The following is an 18,296-nucleotide window of genomic DNA, read 5'->3' as shown; positions in this document are numbered from 1 at the left end:
GGCTTATTTCCATTAATGTTGCCGTGTATGCTTGTGCACATGTCTCCTGCTGGGACCGAAGGCATGCAAATGCTCACTTTTATAAGATAGTGACAAAATTACTTTTAGAAGTAGTATTAAATGGGAATAATAATGCCTGCTTTACCTCCCTTATAGGTAGTTGTGAGAGTTACACAAGCTAGTGGATGTGAAAACACTTTCAATACCTTAAGAAGACACAGTTGACATGCTGGTTTTGAGTCCAAGCTCAAACTCCTAAAAGTTGCCTCATGTGCGTACTGGTTTCAAGGACCAAAAAGACAAGGCTGTTCTGTGTCAATTTAAAGTATTCCTAGAATTTTCTCATGACAAAGACTAGATTCTTGGATTCTGAAGCAGATGTCTATTCGTTTTCCTACCTGACCAGCAGCCTTTCCTCATTTCTTCCAGTAACAGCACCTCAATTTTCCAAGGAACTACCTCTATTCCATTTTTGGAAGTGTCCTCAAGTGCCCTGCTCTCCCTAGCCAGCTCAGTGGGGTTTATTACTATTGTCATGGCTTTGTTTGTTTGCTTGCTTGCTGTATTTTGCTTGCTCTTTAAAGACTCCTTTTACTTCTGATAAGTCCAGCATGATAAATTGATTACAAAAATGGCCATAGTTGTTCACATCTCCCTGTATCTACACCTTTTGCAGCTCTTCCCATTAAGAGATGGCATCTGTTTCTCCACCCTTCAAATCTAGACTAGTCTTATGTTTTGCTTTGATCAATAGACTGTTGCAGAAGTGATATTATGTCAGTTCTAAGCCTTGCGTGCTTCTGCTCACTCTCTTGGACCCCTGGAATTACCATGGGAATGAGCCTGGACTAGCCTTCTGGAGGATGAGAGACCCATTTGTCTAGCTATATCCAGCCAGACCAGCTTAGACCTGTCAGCCACCAGCCAACCCACCAGCAGACCACAGATACATGAGTGAGCCCAGCCAAGATCAGCCTAGCCTAGTGCAGATCAACAGAGCACCAAGACTCATGAGCAACAATAAATGGTTTGGTTTCAAGCTACTGAGTTGTGAGTTGGTTTATTATGCAGCAGTTGCTAACTCACACATCCAGCAATACAATAAAAATTATTTTTCATGCCGGATCTAGTTGTTCTTTAGTAGGAAAGCCCTTCAGGATATTTAGTCTTCTGTACTGCCTCTCCAACTACTTTTTCATTTCCTTCTTAGCATGTCTCTTAAGATTAGCATTTCTCAGAGTTTCTGTTTTCAGCCATCTTCTCACTATTCTTTCTCCCTGTTCAGTTTCATCCTATCCCATGGTCTCAGCTCTTACCTTTATACAGATGAGTCTCAAATCTACCTCTATGTGAACTTTACTGAGCAGAGTCAGAGTTCAAATGATCTGCTGAACAAGTCCACATAATACTCTCCCAGAAAAATCATAACTCAGTATGTTTAAATGTGAAGTCTTACTCACACTCCTTCATTGTTTCCTGTACTTCCTCCTCCTCCAGCTTGATTCCTCTATCTCTGGTTAATGTCACTACTATCTTCCCATCACCCAGACCAAAAACCTCATCACCTCAGACTCTCCTCTTTCCATATACCCAATCATTCTGCAGTGTCTCATATCTGTCCCTTCCTCTCCATCTTCATGGTCCCTCCTCTTCCTTCTTTTTCCTCCTTTCCTCTTTCTTTGTTCTTGCTATCAAAGTGTGATCAGTAGTCCAGCAACATTAGCATCACTTGAGAGCTTATTAGAAATGCAGAATATTGGGCCCCACCTAAGATCTATTCAATCAGAATCTGCATTTTAACAAGATCCCTAGGTAATTCATATGCACATTAAAGTATAATTAGTAGCTCCCCAGTTAAGTCTCAATCTGGATAGGTATAAGTCCTCACCAGTTTATAACCTATGCACCATGTTAGTGGCACTCAAGCCTAGCTGCACATCAGAATACCTGAGAAGTCTTTAATTTTCCATTCACCTTTTCATGATTTAATCTTTTAAAAAATAACATAACATTTATTAGTTTCTTCAATACAGAAACACAAAGAAGGAAAGTAAAATTGGCCTATGCCTTGCCCAGATAACTCCAAATGACATTTTATTTTTTGAAAAAAAGGAAAGTTTGCCTAAGGTTAGGCAACTCAAACAGAATAAAAATATACAAAATGAAGACTGAAGAACCTCTAGCACCACCTCAATTTCAACTCCTTTCCTCAAATATAGCCATTCTTAATCAAAATTAGCCTTCCAGGAAACAATTAAGCATATACCTGCATATCTGTTTATTTATTCTTTTGTTTAAAAAGTATAAATTACTCCCTTTTAATCATCATGATTTTTATACTTAATATATCTTAGAGATATTTTTCTATGAGCATGCACAGAATATTTCATAATTTTCAACACTACATAGTGTCCATTAGATGGATGATTCTATCAGATGGATCAATTCCCTATTGACAAGTACTTTGAGGTCCAGATTTTTTTTTAAACATCTTTATTGGAGTATAATTGCTGTATAATTGCTTTACAATGTTGTGTTAGTTTCTGCTGTATTAGTGAGGTGGATGGACGTCTGTCTGATCTGTCATACAGCATGAAGTAAGTCAGAAAGAGCAAAATAAATACCGTATGCTAACACATATATATGGAATCTAAAAAAAAAAAAAAAAGGTTCTGATGAACCTAGGGACAGGACAGGAATAAAGACACAGAGGTAGAGGATGGACTGGAGGACACAGGGAGGGAGAAGTGTAAGCTGGGATGAAGTGAGAGAATAGCATTGACAAGTACTTTGATTGCTTCCAGTTTTAGCTATTACAAACGGTGCTGCAATGATCATCCCTGGGCATATATTTTGGTAAACTTCTGCAAGTATATCCATAGGGTAAATTTTTAGTACGAGATTGCTGAGTATATTGGTTAGGGCGCTTTTGGTTACAAGTAGCAAAACACAACTCCAGCGGTAGGGTGAGCTAGAGCTACCCAGTTTCTTTAAGTCTCTCTGCTGTACAGTCCCTACTTTATCCAGCTGGTTTTCCAAGTGTGGTCCCTGGACCAGCAGCATCAATATCACCTGGGAACTTCTTGGAAAAGGAATTTTTTTTTTTTTTTTTTTTTTTTTTTGCGGTACGCGGGCCTCTCACTGTTGTGGCCTCTCCTGTTGCGGAGCACAGGCTCCGGACGCACAGGCTCAGCGGCCATGGCTCATGGGCCGAACCACTCCGCGGCATGTGGGCATCAGCAGGCAGACCCTCAACTACTGTGCCACCAGGGAAGCCCTGGAAAAGGAAATTTTTGGTCCGTACTGTAGACCTGCAGAATCTGAAACTCTGGGAGTAGAGATCAGCAATCTACGTTTTAATAGATTAGGTGATTATGATGCACACTGAAGGCTGAGAACCAGTGCTTTAGCCAAGGTGGCCACGAGATGGCTGCCAGTGGCAATGGAGGCTTTGAATCTCTTCCTTTAAGTCCAGCAGAGAAGAGAAAACTCTGACCCAACATTCCCAGTGAGCAGGACTCCCAGGGTTCTCCCTCATTGGCTTGCTTAGGTCACAAGTCCTCCCCTGAACTAATGATGTCTGTGGTCAGAAGAACTGGGAGTAAGATCTGTTTACCCCAAAACACATGGGCTATGAGTGGGAAGAAGAGATATACAAATAAAAATCTACAAATTGTTGGGAAGGAAAAAGTGGGAAATGGTAGCTGAGGAGGCACTAGCAAAGCCCACAACGTTCAAAGAATATGTGCGTGTTCTATTTTGATATATATTGCCAAATTATAAATGAAAAAAGTTGTACCAACTTCAGTCCCACCAACAGCATATGAAAGTATCTAGTATTTCTTCATACCCTCACTTGTTCTACGTACAATCAAACTTTAAACATTTCCCAATCTGATAGGTCAAGATGGTATTTTATTGTTTTGATTTAAATGCCTTTACTCATGGATGAGATTGAACATCTTTTCAAATCTCTATTGATATGTGTATGTCTTTCTCTGTAAATTACTTGCTTATTCTTTAGCTCATTTTACTATTGGGTTTTGTCTCTTTCATGTTAATTCTTCTGAACTCATTATAAATTAAAGAAATTAGCCTTTTATCATATATAATGCAAATATGTTTTCCCAGCTTTGCTGATCTTTTGAATTTGTTTATGGTATTTTTTTTACCTCACAAAGTTTTAACTTTTATGCAGTGAAATTCATCAGTATTTTTATTTACTGGCATCTGGGATTGAGATTCTGCTTCAAAAGGGCCTTCCCCCATGTCCACCTTTCCAGGTGAACATTGATATCATTTGTCAAGTCTGTAAAACTTTTAAAAATTAAGGATGCTGGGCCTCCACTCCAGACCTAATAAAGCAGAGTTTGTAAATGTGACACTCTGTACTGGGTTGAATAGTGTTCCCCCCAAAATTCATGTCCACCCAGAGCCTGTGATTGTGACCTTACTTGGAAATATGGTCTTTGTATGTTAAAATGAAGTCATTACATTAGGGTGGACCTTAGCCCAATGACTGGGGTCCTTATAAGAAGAGAGAAATTCAGGCACACACATGTGATGATGGAGGCAGAGTGATACACCTACAAGTCAAGGAATGTCAAGGATTGCAACCACCAGAAGCTAGAAAGAGACAAAGAAGGATGCTTTGCTAGGGCTTTCAGAGTGAGCATGGCCTGCCAATACCACTTCTAGCCTCCAGAACTGTGAGACAATACCTTTCTGTTTTAAGCCACCCAGTTTGTGGTACTTTGTTATCTATATCTAAATTAAAATTAAATCTAAATTTTAAAAAAATCTCCAAGTGTGATTCCAATACACCACAGGTTGAGAACCACTGGACTGAATAATAATCATAACCATCCTCGACTCAGTAATAATTCTCCTTTAGAAGAGCAAGTCCTGGTGTTGAGACAATCAGCCATCCTTTTGGAAAAAAAATGAAGTTATCCTTACATCATATCAAATTCACTATAATAAACTCTAAATGTATTCTAGAAGCTGGGGACAAGACAAAATCCCTACTTTCATGGAGTTTCCAATCTAAGGAGAGACAGACCATGAACATATAAAGAAATAAGTTGGGTAACTTCAGTAAGAGGTGATCTATGAAGAAAATAAGTCAAGGTAATGAACTGGGGCACATCTTTTTTTGTTTTTGTTTGTTTTATTTTGGCTGTGTTGGGTCTCAGTTGTGGCACACGGGATCTTCGTTGCGGCATGCAGGATCTTTTTAGTTGCAGCATGCGGGATCTTTTTAGTTGTGGCATGCATGCGGGATCTAGTTCCCTGACCAGGGATTGAACCTGGGCCCCCTGCGTTGGGAGTGCAGAGTCCTACCCACTGGACCACCAGGGAAGTCCCAAACTAGGGCACATCTTAATGTAGAGAGGGTGGTTAATTTAGTTAAGGTGGTCAGGGAAGGCCTTTTGGAAGAAGTAATATTTGAGCTGACTCTGAAGGTGTCAGCCATAGGAAGATCTGGGGGAAAAGAGTTCCAGATAGGAGAAATGTAAACGTTGAGAAGGAAATGAGTTTAAGGTAGGTTAAAGACCTAAATGGAAAGCACTATAACAGAATGAGAAAAAAAGATAATATGGTTGTTGCCTTGTATAAAAAAGGTCTTCCAAAACAATAAACAAAAAAGAAAAGCCATAGAAGAAAAGATTGATGTAAATATATCAAGTGGCTATACAAACATTCTGTATGATAACTCCTGTATGCTAACACAAACCATAAACATGTTACATACTGTGGGAAAATATCAGCAATATATATAATAGACAAAGGGTTAATATCCAGAAATATAAATGACTCCTACAATTTAATATGGAGAAAACAAATAGACCTGTAAGAAAAACTAGGCAAAGGTTACAAAAAGTTCACAGAGGATGGGCCAATAAACATCATATAAAAAGACATTCAACTGCACTAGTGAGGGAAAATGCAGAGTTAAAAACAAACACGAGTTACCATTTTTTTTCTCCATCAGATTGGCAAAGAGTTTAAAGGTCAGAGTCTTAGGAAATGTGAAAATACACTGCTGATGGGAGTGAAAACTGGCACAATGCTTTTGAAAGGCGATTTGGCAGTATGCAATTAAGATTGAAAGTGGCCCAGCAGCTCACTTGTGAGTGTCCCCCTACAGAAACATGCCTGTACACAAGGAGGCCCCTACTGGTATGTTCACTGAAGCTCTGTATTACTGAAAATTAAAACCACTTTATTTTGTTTTATTTATTATTATTTTTTGCGGTATGTGGGCCTCTCACTGTTGTGGCTTCTCCCGTTGCAGAGCACAGGCTCCGAACGCGCAGGCTCAGCGGCCATGGCTCACGGGCCTAGCCGCTCCGCGGCATGTGGGATCTTCCTGGACTGGGGCACGAACCCGCGTCCCCTGCATCGGCAGGCGGACTCGCAACCACTGCGCCATCAGGGAAGCCCTAAAGCCACTTTAAATATCCATCAGGGGAGTGGAGAAATAAATCAAGACCCATCCAAATTATGGAATTCCCTAAACAGGAATTCAAAAAAGAACAAGGTTGATTTCCTTGCAGAAAGATCTCCAAGATGTTGCCAAGTGAAGAAAGTAATTGGCCAAATGATATTGGACAGTATCATCCTGTTCACGTGAAAATGATAGATATCCACACTAACCTCCATTTTTCTGTGTTGACATCTTGTCTCTACCCACCCTCATCTCCTACTCCCAGTGGAAAGGAGTTTGTTTAGAGCAGTAAGGCTGTTTGAGTGGCTACAATCCCTTCAAATCATCTCACGATTACCATCCAGCAGGAGTGGGAGCCTGCTACATAATTTGTAGGGCCCAGTGCAAAATGAAAATGGAGGGTTCCTTGTTCAAAAACCAGGGGAGAGGTGGGAAATGCAGTTAAAGGCACTAAAATAAAAGGTTTTTTCTTTATAAATATTTTATTACTTATAAAACATAATAGGGGGCTTCCCTGGTGGCGTAGTGGTTGAGAGTCCACCTGCCGATGCAGGGGACACGGGTTCATGCCCCGGTCCAGGAAGATCCCACATGCCGCGGAGCGGCTGCACCCGTGAGCCATGGCCGCTGGGCCTGCGCGTCCGGAGCCTGTGCTCCGCAACGGGAGAAGCCACAACAGTGAGAGGCCCACGTACTGCAAAAAAAAGAACAAGAAAAAATCATAATAGGGATAATAGTGATACATGAATAACAACATAAACTTACGAATTGCAGAACAATATTTTTATCATAATTTATTTAGTAAAATAAATAATAACGTTATTAATATGATACCTTGATTGATCATAAGATTTTTCTGGCTCACTTTTCTGCAAATTCAATTATTTAATCATCAAATCTATATTTTTAGCAACCTCGTTTTGAGCCAGTATGATTGAAGGTAACATCAGTCAAGATTGCAAATGTTTGATAACTTTTCATTTTGAGAAGGAGCTTTCTACTGATGCAGCTGTTACTGGCACTGTTTATTGTAGGTTGTGACAACATTGGGATAGATTCCTGATAAATTATTTCAAAATACAAATTTTCATACATCTAGATCTGATGATTCTTGTAGAACAATGTTTCTAAAAAAGATTTAACTCTACATACAGATCAGTTTTGTCTAAGTCTGAAGCTAATTTTAAATATAAATTTATACAATGGCATTTAACGTTTCCTCTGACATTTCCTGTAACTTGTGGAGGTATGCTATAGACCGAATGCTTGTGTCCCCGCCCCCCAAAGTCATGTTGAAATCCTAACCCCCACAACGTGATGGTACTAGGAGGTGGGGCCTTTGGTAGGTGATTAGGTCTTGAGGGTGGGGCTCTTATCAATGAGATTAGTGCCCTTATAAAAGAGCCCCCAAAGAGCTTCTTCACCCTTTCTCCCACACAGCAAGAAGATTACCATCTATGAACCAGAAAGTGGGCTCTCACCAGACACTGAATGTGCCAGCACCTTGATTTTGAACCTCCCAGCCTCCAGAACCTTAAGAAATAAATCTGTTCATTGGCCACCCAGTCTATGGCAATTTTGTTATAGCAGCCTGAACAGACTAAGACAAGGTCATACAAGGAATGAAAATGGCTTCATTATTTATTTATAATTCAAAACACCTTTTTATGCATTCTACCACTATATCTTCAATTTAAGGAAAACACTTTTAAATTGTCTTCCTCATTAATAATTGGTTCATCCAAAGCCTTCATCTGTGTCTACTTTGATGATCTTTAAATTTCATTTCCATTTCCTAGTCTGTGGATATTTGCTTTGTAATTTTGCACTAGTTTTCAAAATGAGCTATTCTAAACCAGGGGTCCCCAACCACAGGGCCGCACAGCAGGAGATGAGCTGCAGACGAGAGTGAAGCTTCATCTGCCGCTCCTCATCACTCGCATTACCACCTGAGCCATTCCCGCCCCCCCCCCGCCCCCCTCCATGGAAAAATTGTTTTCCACGAAAGCAGTCCCTGGTGCCAAAAAGCTTGGGGACTGCTGTAAAACCCCTCAAAGAATTCTAATAACCTCCCGTGATGTACTTTACTTCAATGTCTGTGAGTACTTTTTTATTTTGTAATAATTTACTGACAAAGTTTACTGCCTGAGTGCCAGAAGTTCCTGTCCCAGTGCTCAGGCCAGAGTTAATATTTGTGCCCATGCTGCAGGGACAGGCTCTGTTGACAGAAGGGCAAGATTGCCTCTCACCACAGGTCCCATCACTGCCCCCATGCAGAGACTGTCCTTTCTCTCAGGGCTACGGCTACTGCCACCCCTGCTACTGCTTATGCTACTCCTGCCACCATTGTCACTGGCCCAATGTCCCCCAATGCCCCTCGCTCCGGGCCCCATGGGGCCCCAGACTGCCCCAGATGTGCTTGTATATGCCAGGCGGCCTGGCCAACTGCTCAGCATGCACATCACCTGCTGTGCCCACAGGCTCTGCTCACTGCCACCCATTGTATCTCTTCTACTCATGTGTATGCTCCATTGTCACACTGGACTATACTTACAAGACACAGGTTCAAAGATAAAATTATTAAGAATGTCAAGACAATGACAGGAGAGCATTAAATCAAGCCTGAAATCCTTTCTGGGAGCAGAGCTCTATACAGGTGGCACACCCCTAAAGCTGGCCCTGGAGGAGTGGGTTGGTGTTCTCAGCTACCTAGTTTGGCACCTGGGGGACCATCCTGCTAGTTTTTATTCCAAGTGAGTGTAAACCATATTTTGCTTCTGTGATTCAAATTATGCAAAGAACTGTCGATCACCTTTCCTTATGACATGGATCTTAGAGCTACCAGTTGCTGTTAGATTCACACAAGGAGTGGTGAAAAGCCTGGAGTATGGCCCTGTATTGCCAGGAACCCCAGCTTGCATACATACTAGCTATGTGGCCTCGAGCAGGTGGTTTAAAGTCTCTACACTCAGCTTCCTCATCCATAAAATGGGGATAGTACTAGTACCTACCTCATGGGGTTGCTGTAAGGATTGAGTGAGTTAATGCATGTAAAGAGGTTAGAACAGTGCTTAGCGCACAGTAACTTCTCAGATGTTATTTGTCATCATTTTGTCCTTTGTTTTCACTGTCTTTGTACTTTCAAGTCCGTTTTGGAGCAAGTCTGTTCTTCCTCATGTAATGTTTTCCCATTTTTCGCCATCTTTCTTCATGTATTTTATAGTCCACTTTGGCCCTCATCATTTTTCCTCTCAATAGTTATATGTACTTATATGCAGAGAGATGAATTGGAAAAGAGCTCGCTGAGGTTCCCTCTAGGAAAGTAAGCAGGGATTGAGTGGTGGTCGGGGCATCTTCAGCCTGTTTGGATATTTATTTACAATGGAAATGCATATACTATTGCCTATGTAATTAAAAGTAAATGTTTACAGCTGTTAAGTGAAGGTGGGGTAGAGGAAGAAAGTTTCCAGGGCAGCCTTGTACTATGGCAGTCAGTTCAGATCATGCACTGATGTGAGACACAACTAGAGCACATATTTCCAGGGCAACAGCTGGCTGCCTCCCATCCATGGCAGTGTGAGTTCCTTTGTCAGCAAATCTAACTGCCTCGGATTCAACCCCCTGACAGCTTTGCCTTCCCCGTTATCCTTTACCCCCCAACTCTACTACCCAATATCACTGGGGAAGAACTTTTAGGGGTGGGTACCACTGTACCTGGGTCAAATGCCACCTCCTGTGAAGCCTTTCCTGACACACTCACTGAATATGTTTGAACTAATTGAGGCTACCTTTTTGTTCCTACACATGTTGTTCATACCTCTAGGTAGCACTTAGGGTTTGATCTTTTTCAGCCTGTTATTGTTCATTGAACCTTGCTTCCCTCATTAGACTGTATACTCCTTAAGGGTATACACAGGGTCTCTTACTCATGTCTGGAGATGCCACCCGAAAACCCCACCCATACCCCACCCAGTCCATCATAAATAAATGCTCAGGAGGTATTACTGAGAGAGTGCCCTGAACTGGCCCCCACCACCAAATTAGGGACTTTGTACTTTTATTCCTCCTACCCTGTCCCTGGCCAGCTCTTCCTGTTATTCAGGTCTTCCACTCATATGCCAGCTTCTCTAAGAGGCCTTCCTTGACTGTCTGAAATAGACTACCATCTATTCAAATCTTTCTCTGTCTCATAACTTGTTTTATTTTCATCATAGCACTCACTGCAGTTTGAAATTATCTTATTTGACTCACTTTATTGTCTGTCTCCCTCTCTGGGATGTGAATCACAGGAGGGCAGGGACCTTGTCTGAATCCCCAGTGCCTAGAACAGTACCTTGTATATAGTAGGTGCTCAATAAATATATGAATGAAATTGTATTTGTTTTGATTATTGACTGATCCCCATGAAGAATATTAGCACCATGAAGGCCAGGACCTTATCTGGGTTATTGCTACATCCTCACACCTAGTGCCTCTGGGTTACTGCTACATCCTCACTGTAGTGCCTAGTGCATAGTAGATGCTCAACGAAGAATTGTTGGGTGAGTGAATTAATGTTCCACATACAGCTTAACTCAACGTACTCCACACTGAACTTAGTCTCTTCTTCCCCACGAAAACTGCTTTTTCTTCTGGGTACCTTGGCTCAGTCAATGGCACCATCATCCAGAAATGACACCCAACCTAGAAACGAACTCACACTCCTTTCACTCATTCACCCACTATTTTCATTTAGTCTCCTAGCCCAGCCTATTCAACCTCCAAAATATCCCACTTATCTGATCATTTTTTACCCCTGCTGCAACTATTCTGATTCAGGCCTCATCTTATTTTCATGACTACTGCGACTGCCTCCTCCTCTCTGCCTCTCCCCTTTTTCTCTCATTTATTATGGAATGCTTCATAAATTTGCATGTCAAACTTGTACAGGGGCCATGCTAATCTTCTGTCTTTTCAATGTTAATATATGTGCTGCTGAAGCGAACACCCTCCTGCCTTTTTGTTTAGCTAAGAAAGCTTAAGCTGCAGGGTTTGTCACTTGCCGTATGGTCACATGGTCGTATGTTTTATAAAGTTTGCAAAATATATTTAAACCACAATTGGTTAAAATTGCTGTCCCTTCCCACTGAGAGTTTTCCTGGTCACATTTTCCTTGTATTAGGTGGTGCTGGAGCTGCCTCAGACATTTTTGAGATCCATCTAAGTGGAAGTTGATTTGCGGGATACATTTAGTTTGGGTTTAGTGGGGACATTTATGTTTTTACCACTTCTATTTATAGTTATTACCCAGGTGTAGGAATGACTTCTAGAAATACTCTGTCTACCTTTGAACATAATTTTGTATTCACAAGTCTATATTCTTTTCTTAATGAAACCTACCTCACAAACTGTACAAGTTTCAGATCCCACTAAACCTGGATTGTCCTCTGGCTAAGCCACAAATGTGACTCTGTTGCTTTTGCTCAAAAACCTACAATGGTTTCTTATTGCTTACAGGATAAAATCTAATATTCAACTTCTTTTTGTAAATGTTTTCCCATGTGCATCCATGCATCTGTACATGATAATCCTTTATGTAAGGTCGGATCTTAACAAATGGCACCGCGAAACAGAGGAAAGCTTCAAGTGAGCTTTATTAGGGAGTGCTCCCGGGCGAGGTTCACTGGTCCGAGAGAAAGGGGCCAGAGAAGTCGCACCCGGGCGAGGGTTGGGCAAGATTTTATAGGGGAAGAAGGGAAAGGGGTGTGGTGAATCTGGGAGGGCGCAGGGTATTCCTTATTTGGTGGTTTCTTCGGGTATCGTGGCAATATCTGGTGCCAGTTGCATCAGTCTTGGGACCGGTTGCATCAGTCTTGGGACCGTTAGTGCTGCCCCTCGAAAGGCGGGAAGGCTGGACCGGGTGGAAAGTTCCCAGGTCAGTTCCTGGAACTGGGTGGTCCGGAAAGTCTCCAGGTCAGTTTCTGGAGCTGGGTGGTCCGGAGAGTTTCGGTCTGATGCAACCTGTGAATCTGATTGCGTTCCCCTGCCTCGGGCCAGTTGGCCTTACATCCTGACATCTTTGGTGTAATGGGGCGGCGTTCTGATCTCTGGCTACTTCATGCTGAATGGAGCCGTCGAAAGGGGAGTCGGGCGGCCAGAGGTCCGAGGCTTAGGGGAGACCAGTGGGGGGTTCTGTAGGAAGCAAGGTGTAAGGACCGAGGAGCATTTGGTTTGTGGCCACCCGAGAGACTTCCTCCATGCGCCTGCGAAGGAACCTAAGAAAACAGGGAGCAAACATGAGCAAGATACAGATGAGAATTAAGGGGCCTAAGACTGGTGTTAGCCAGGTATAGAGGGTGGATCACCACCAATCGGGAATTGGGGAGGTGGACTGTTGGTGTTTGCGTTGGAGTTCTTCTCTTAAGCGATGGAGGGCGTTTACGTTGTCTTCGACGAGTCCTGTTTCATTGATGTAATAGCAGCATTCCTCCTGTAGGAAGAGGCAGGTACCTCCTTTTTCGGCCGTCAGGAGATCCAGGGCTCGTCGATTCTGGAGAGCGACTCGGGCTATGGAGGTGATTTGGCGCTGGAGAGAGGAGATGGAGGCGGCGGAGGCTTCAATGGCTAGCTGGAGTTTATGTTCTAAGTCGCGGGATGTTGAAACACTATGTGTTAGAGCTCTCCCCCGCCCGATGCCCGCAGCGACGAGAGAGGAGGCGATGGAAATGCCTGCGACCATAGGGAGAAAGATGGCCCTTTTCTGTTGGCTAGAGAGTTGTGTGGTAAGTGAGAGAAATTCGGCTTGGCCATATAATGTGAGTTGTGGAACAAGGGTGACGGGGATACATGGGAAGGGGGAGGAAGAGTTGACCTCTTTTGTAAGGGAGCCATTACACCAAAAGAACAAGCCTGGTGGGGCCCCCATTGGCATAGTTACAGGGAGGGATGAATTGCAAGGGAGTGCATCATTAGTTAAGTTTGGGCGGCTTCCGTAGCAAACTGTGAGGTTCTTTTTTTCTAAATCAAGAAATATGGGGACTCTTAAAGGGGTAAAAGGTAAGTTCCGGGAGGGAGAGGTAAGGGGTCCTTGGGGGGTTTCTTTAGCAGCCAAATATAGGGGTTTAGCAAGAAGAGCAAAGTTAGGGATCCAGTGTCGGAAAAATCCTAGAAGGCCCAAAAAGGAGAGAATTTGTTCCGCTGTTTCCGGAGGCTGGAGTTCACGGATAATCCGGGTGCGATCGGCTGTTAGACCTTTTGTGGTAGGGGTAAGGTGGAGCCCCAGGTAGGTTACAGAAGATACAGATAACTGAGCCTTGGCTGGGGAGACCTGATAACCGCTGAGAGCCAAGGTAATTGAGGAGATCTGCAGTATGTTGTCTTGAGAGGCTGAGAGATGGGCTACAAAGGAGGCGGTCATCTACATATTGAAGGAGTGTGCTGGGGGTAAGGGAGCAGGAAGTGAGGTCCCGTGCCAGCGCCTGACCGAAGAGGTGAGGACTGTTGCGGAAGCCCTTGGGAAGAACTGTCCAGGTGAGCTGACTGGAAGTATGAGTATCCGGATCCGTCCAGGTAAAGGCGAAGAGGAAATAGGAGTCGGGATGTAGGGGGATAGTGAAAAAGGCATCTTTGAGATCCAGAACCGTAAAGTGGGTTGTGGATGGGGCGATATGGGAGAGCAAGGTGTATGGGTTGGTACTACTGGGTGGAGGGGAATTATGGCCTCATTGATTAGTCGGAGGTCCTGGACCAAGCGATAATCCCCAGAGGCCTTGCGGACAGGTAGGATGGGGGTGTTGCAGGGAGAGTCAGTGGGGATAAGGAGTCCCTGGTTTAGGAGTCTGGTGATAATAGGTTGTAGGCCCCTAAGGTGAGTCTCAGAGATGGGAAATTGGGGTCTTGATGGAAATTTGGAGGGGTCCTTTAGGCGGTTGAGGACGGGGGAATGGTGTGTTGCTATTATGGGCTTAGAAGTATCCCAGACTTGGGGATTGATTGGGTTCGGTGTGATTGGAAGAGGGGGATAGAAGGGGGAGGGTTCTAGAGACAGGCCGAGAAGAGGAAGCAGGAGTTGGGAGGAGGGGACCTTAGGGTCAAGTCTAACCAGCTGGAGGGAGGCCCCTAAGTGGAAAAGGACATCTCGGCCTAGCAAGGGAACTGGGCAGGATGGTATGACTAAGAAGGAATGAGTAAAAGGGAGTCCTTCGATATGACATGGGAGTGGACCGGTCTGGAGTGGGAAGGATGGTTTGCCATCAATACCCATGACCGAGATCTGGGAAGGAGAAACTGGCCCGGAATAGGTAGGCAGGACTGAATAGGTAGCCCCCGTGTCCACCAGAAATGAGATGGACTTACCCGCTACCTGTAGTGTTACCCTGGGCTCGGCGAGGGTGATGAGGGTCTTCGAGTCCAGGCGCCGTCAGTCGTCAGCCAATCCCAGCAGTTCGAGTGGTAATGCCGTTGGGTCGGCCTGCCCCCTGCGTGGAGACGCTGAGGGAGGGCCAGTTGTAGGGCAGTCACTCTTCCAGTGGCCCGTTAACCCGCAGCTGGGCCAGGGCTTAGAAGGAGGTCGGGGATTGGGACATTGGCGAGCCCAGTGGCCTTCTTTTCCGCATTTGAAGCAGGCCCCCGGCGGGGTTGCCTTTTGCGGACCCCGTGGATGCTGTGATCCATGGGAGATGGCCGGCCTTAGGGCGGCTACAAGAGCTTGGGTTTGGAGGGCCACCTTCTGGTGCATCCGAGCCTGTCGGCTGGATTCTGCCAAATCCTCACGACCATTACAGACTTTAAAGGCCATTTTTACCAGATCTCGAATAGGGGTTTGAGGGCTGTCTTCTGCCCGTTTTAATTTCTTTCGGATGTCCGGGGCTGATTGGGTGATAAAATGGGTGGCTAGGACCGCTGCCCCTGCCGGGGTGTCGGGATCCAGCCAGGTGTAGAGAGTTAAGTCCTCTGTAAGGCGATTGAGAAAGATAGCTGGATTTTCGTTAGGTTCTTGGGTTATCTCTTTTAGTTTTTCAAAATTGACTACCTTATGAGCGGCAGCCCGCATGCCACCCAGAAGGCATTGGATCATGAGGTCGCGTTTACGACGGCCATCTTGGCCATCCTGATAAGTCCAGCCTGGATCGGTGCCAGGTACGGCAGTCGCTCCGACAGGCATGGAGTTGTCGGTAAGGTGAACCTGATCTGCATGGTTTCGGGCAGCAGTTTGAATTCTTTCCCTCTCGTCAGGGGTCAGAGTAGAAGATAGGATCACAAAGATATCGTGCCAGGTTAGATCGTAAGCTTGAGAGAGGTAGCGAAATTCTTTGATGTAGCGGGAAGAGTCGGCAGAAAAGGAGCCTAATCGCTTTTCTATTTGAGAGAGATCTTGGAGAGAAAAGGGAACATGAACTCTAACTAATCCTTCCGCTCTGGCTACCTCCCTCAGAGGGCAGAGAAGATTTGAATCTTGGGAGTCGTGAGAGCGTGTATGTGCACTGATTGGCGAAGCAAGGGGTGTGGGAGAAGAAACCACGAGGGAGGTGGGGGAATGGTTTGGAGGGGCCGGAGCGGGTTCGGGAGGAGGAGGGACCGCCTCAGGGTAGGGTGGAGGTTGGAGAGGAGCTCTGGAGGGGGGAGAGGCGAGAGATTCGGGTGGGTCGGCTAGCGGAGGGGGGTCATCGTCAAAGGAAATTAGGGGCTTGGATGTAGGAGATGTCTGTTTGGCAAGGATCTGGGAAGTGGAACAATCGATGCAGAGGGAAGGGCGGGAGCGTAAATACCAGAAGGCCTGGACGTATGGGACCTCGGACCATTTACCCCTCCTGCGGCAGTAGTTATCTAAATCGCGGAGGATGTTGAAATCGAAAGTCCCTTCAGGAGGCCATTTAGATTGATTGTCTAGAGGGTACTGTGGCCAGGCCTCGGTGGAATAAAATATGAGCCGCCTGCGGCGGAGATCTTGAGAAAAGCCGAGTTTTGTAAAGTTGGCCAGGAGACACCCCAGGGGCGTCTTAGGATCTGGTTTGGATTCTGAGGTCCCCATGACCTCCGGTTTGTCCCCGGGTGAACAGAGAAAGAGAGAGATGTCTCTGGTCTCAATCCCTGGTCACGGCGGATTGGAGAGCAGTCAGACGGTTGGGACGTCTACACAATCGCCCGAAGCTTGGAGGGAAGACGGAGGAGTCCCTGACGCGGCCGCGGTTAAGGACAGGGAGTCCGGTGGGTAGGGACCCCGGGGGTCGAGGGGAACGAAGGAGGGACTTACCCTGCTTCTGCCGGATCGGGTGGGTGAGCAGAGGTCCCCGGTCGGGAGGGGTGGCCCCGCGGTAATTTGTTGGGCTGGGTACCCCTCCCGGGTTTCAGCACCAAATGTAAGGTCGGACCTTAACAAACGGCACCGCGAAACAGAGGAAAGCTTCAAGTGAGCTTTATTAGGGAGCGCTCCCGGGCGAGGTTCACTGGTCTGAGAGAAAGGGGCCAGAGAAGTCGCACCCAGGCGAGAGTTGGGCAAGATTTTATAGGGGAAGAAGGGAAAGGGGTGTGGTGAATCTGGGAGGGCGCAGGGTATTCCTTATTTGGTGGTCTTTTCGGGTATCCTGGGGGATGGTTAGTCCCGGCCCTCAAAAGGCGGGAAGGCTGGGCCGGGTGGAAAGTCCCCAGGTCAGTTCCTGGAACTGGGTGGTCCGGTAAGTCTCCAGGTCAGTTTCTGGAACTGGGTGGTCCGGAAAGTCTCCAGGTCAGTTTCTGGAACTGGGTGGTCCCGAGAGTTTCGGTCTGATGCAACCTGTGAATCTGATTGTGTTCCCCTGCCTCGGGCCAGTTGGCCTTACACTTTATATACAACGTTCTTGTTAATTTAGTGAACTTTTATATACCCTCCAAGTCTCTCTGAAATCTTCCTTGACAGCAGCAAGCAGCTTCTGAGGCACTTTCTTAGCCTCATTCTGAACTTTGCAAGAGGTATCTGTGTGCTTACTAGATGCTGTATTCCAACTGTTTACCTGCAAGTTTGTCTCCTGCACTGGCTGGCAATCTCCCACCGCAGAGTTCCTCTTTTTCATCATTGTATCCCCAGGGCCTAACCCACCATCACTTAGGAAACTGGTGTGCACACACACATTTCCTTTTCTAAAGCAGTTGGACCCTAAGAAAATGAAATAGTAAGAGTATTCCTAGAGAATATTCTAGAATGTCTGAGAAAACCAGCACCACCTTGAAGCATGTTTGTGGAGTTCCACTCATTCAACCTCTTCTCCCACCCCACCCTCAGGCTGTAGTCAGAAAATCGTGGGACAGGTGCATGGCAATCCTTGAACCGTATTTGAACTGAACTAAACTGAACTGGGGTGGGGTCAAAGAAGAGAGATTTCAGAGGGAGCTGGGGACAGAGGATTTACGTTGGAATTACGATCAAGGGACTCAGGGAAGGACGCGGGGGTGGGCGGATAGTAGAGGATGCAAGGTTCAACAACTTCCCGGCTCTGAAACTTAAGCCACTTCGCTTCCCTAAGCGCGCTTCCTCTCGCTGGGATAATAACAGAGCTTCCCTTGCAGGGTGAAGAGTAAACGACCCGGAGACCGTGTGAAAGAGACCGGCCAGCTGAAGGTGCTCAATGAACGGGAACCTGTGAGTACTCGCCCCGCCTCCAACCGGGCCAAAGGCCCGCCCCCCGCCGCCACCTATTAAGTTTGCGGAGCACAGTCACAGAGTTCACCTCCTCTCGTAAGAGGATAAAGCTGGAGGGGAGGAGGGGAGTGAGAGTGTGTGTGTCTGTGTGTGTGTGGAGGGAGTGTGTGTGAAGGGAGGGTGTGTATGTGTGAGGAGAGGGTGTGTATGTGTGAGGAGAGGGTGTGTGTATGTGTGTGTGAGGGGAGGGTG

General features: G+C 45.5%; 2 non-coding genes across 2 annotated transcripts; both read right to left on the bottom strand.

Moving 5' to 3' along the window:
• Positions 1-5,288: 5,288 nt before the first annotated feature.
• On the bottom strand, positions 5,289-5,361 carry TRNAG-CCC. The gene has a single exon. It is a non-coding gene; the product is annotated as a tRNA-Gly (tRNA).
• Positions 5,362-11,335: 5,974 nt separating this feature from the next.
• LOC116748161 lies at positions 11,336-11,438 on the bottom strand. The gene has a single exon (XR_004348179.1). It is a non-coding gene; the product is annotated as a U6 spliceosomal RNA (small nuclear RNA).
• Positions 11,439-18,296: the final 6,858 nt, after the last annotated feature.

This window comes from Phocoena sinus, chromosome X (assembly GCF_008692025.1).
Source record: "Phocoena sinus isolate mPhoSin1 chromosome X, mPhoSin1.pri, whole genome shotgun sequence".
Classification (NCBI taxonomy): domain Eukaryota; kingdom Metazoa; phylum Chordata; class Mammalia; order Artiodactyla; family Phocoenidae; genus Phocoena; species Phocoena sinus.
Note: the sequence above shows the minus strand (reverse complement) of the source record. Positions and strands in the feature narration are given on the sequence as shown.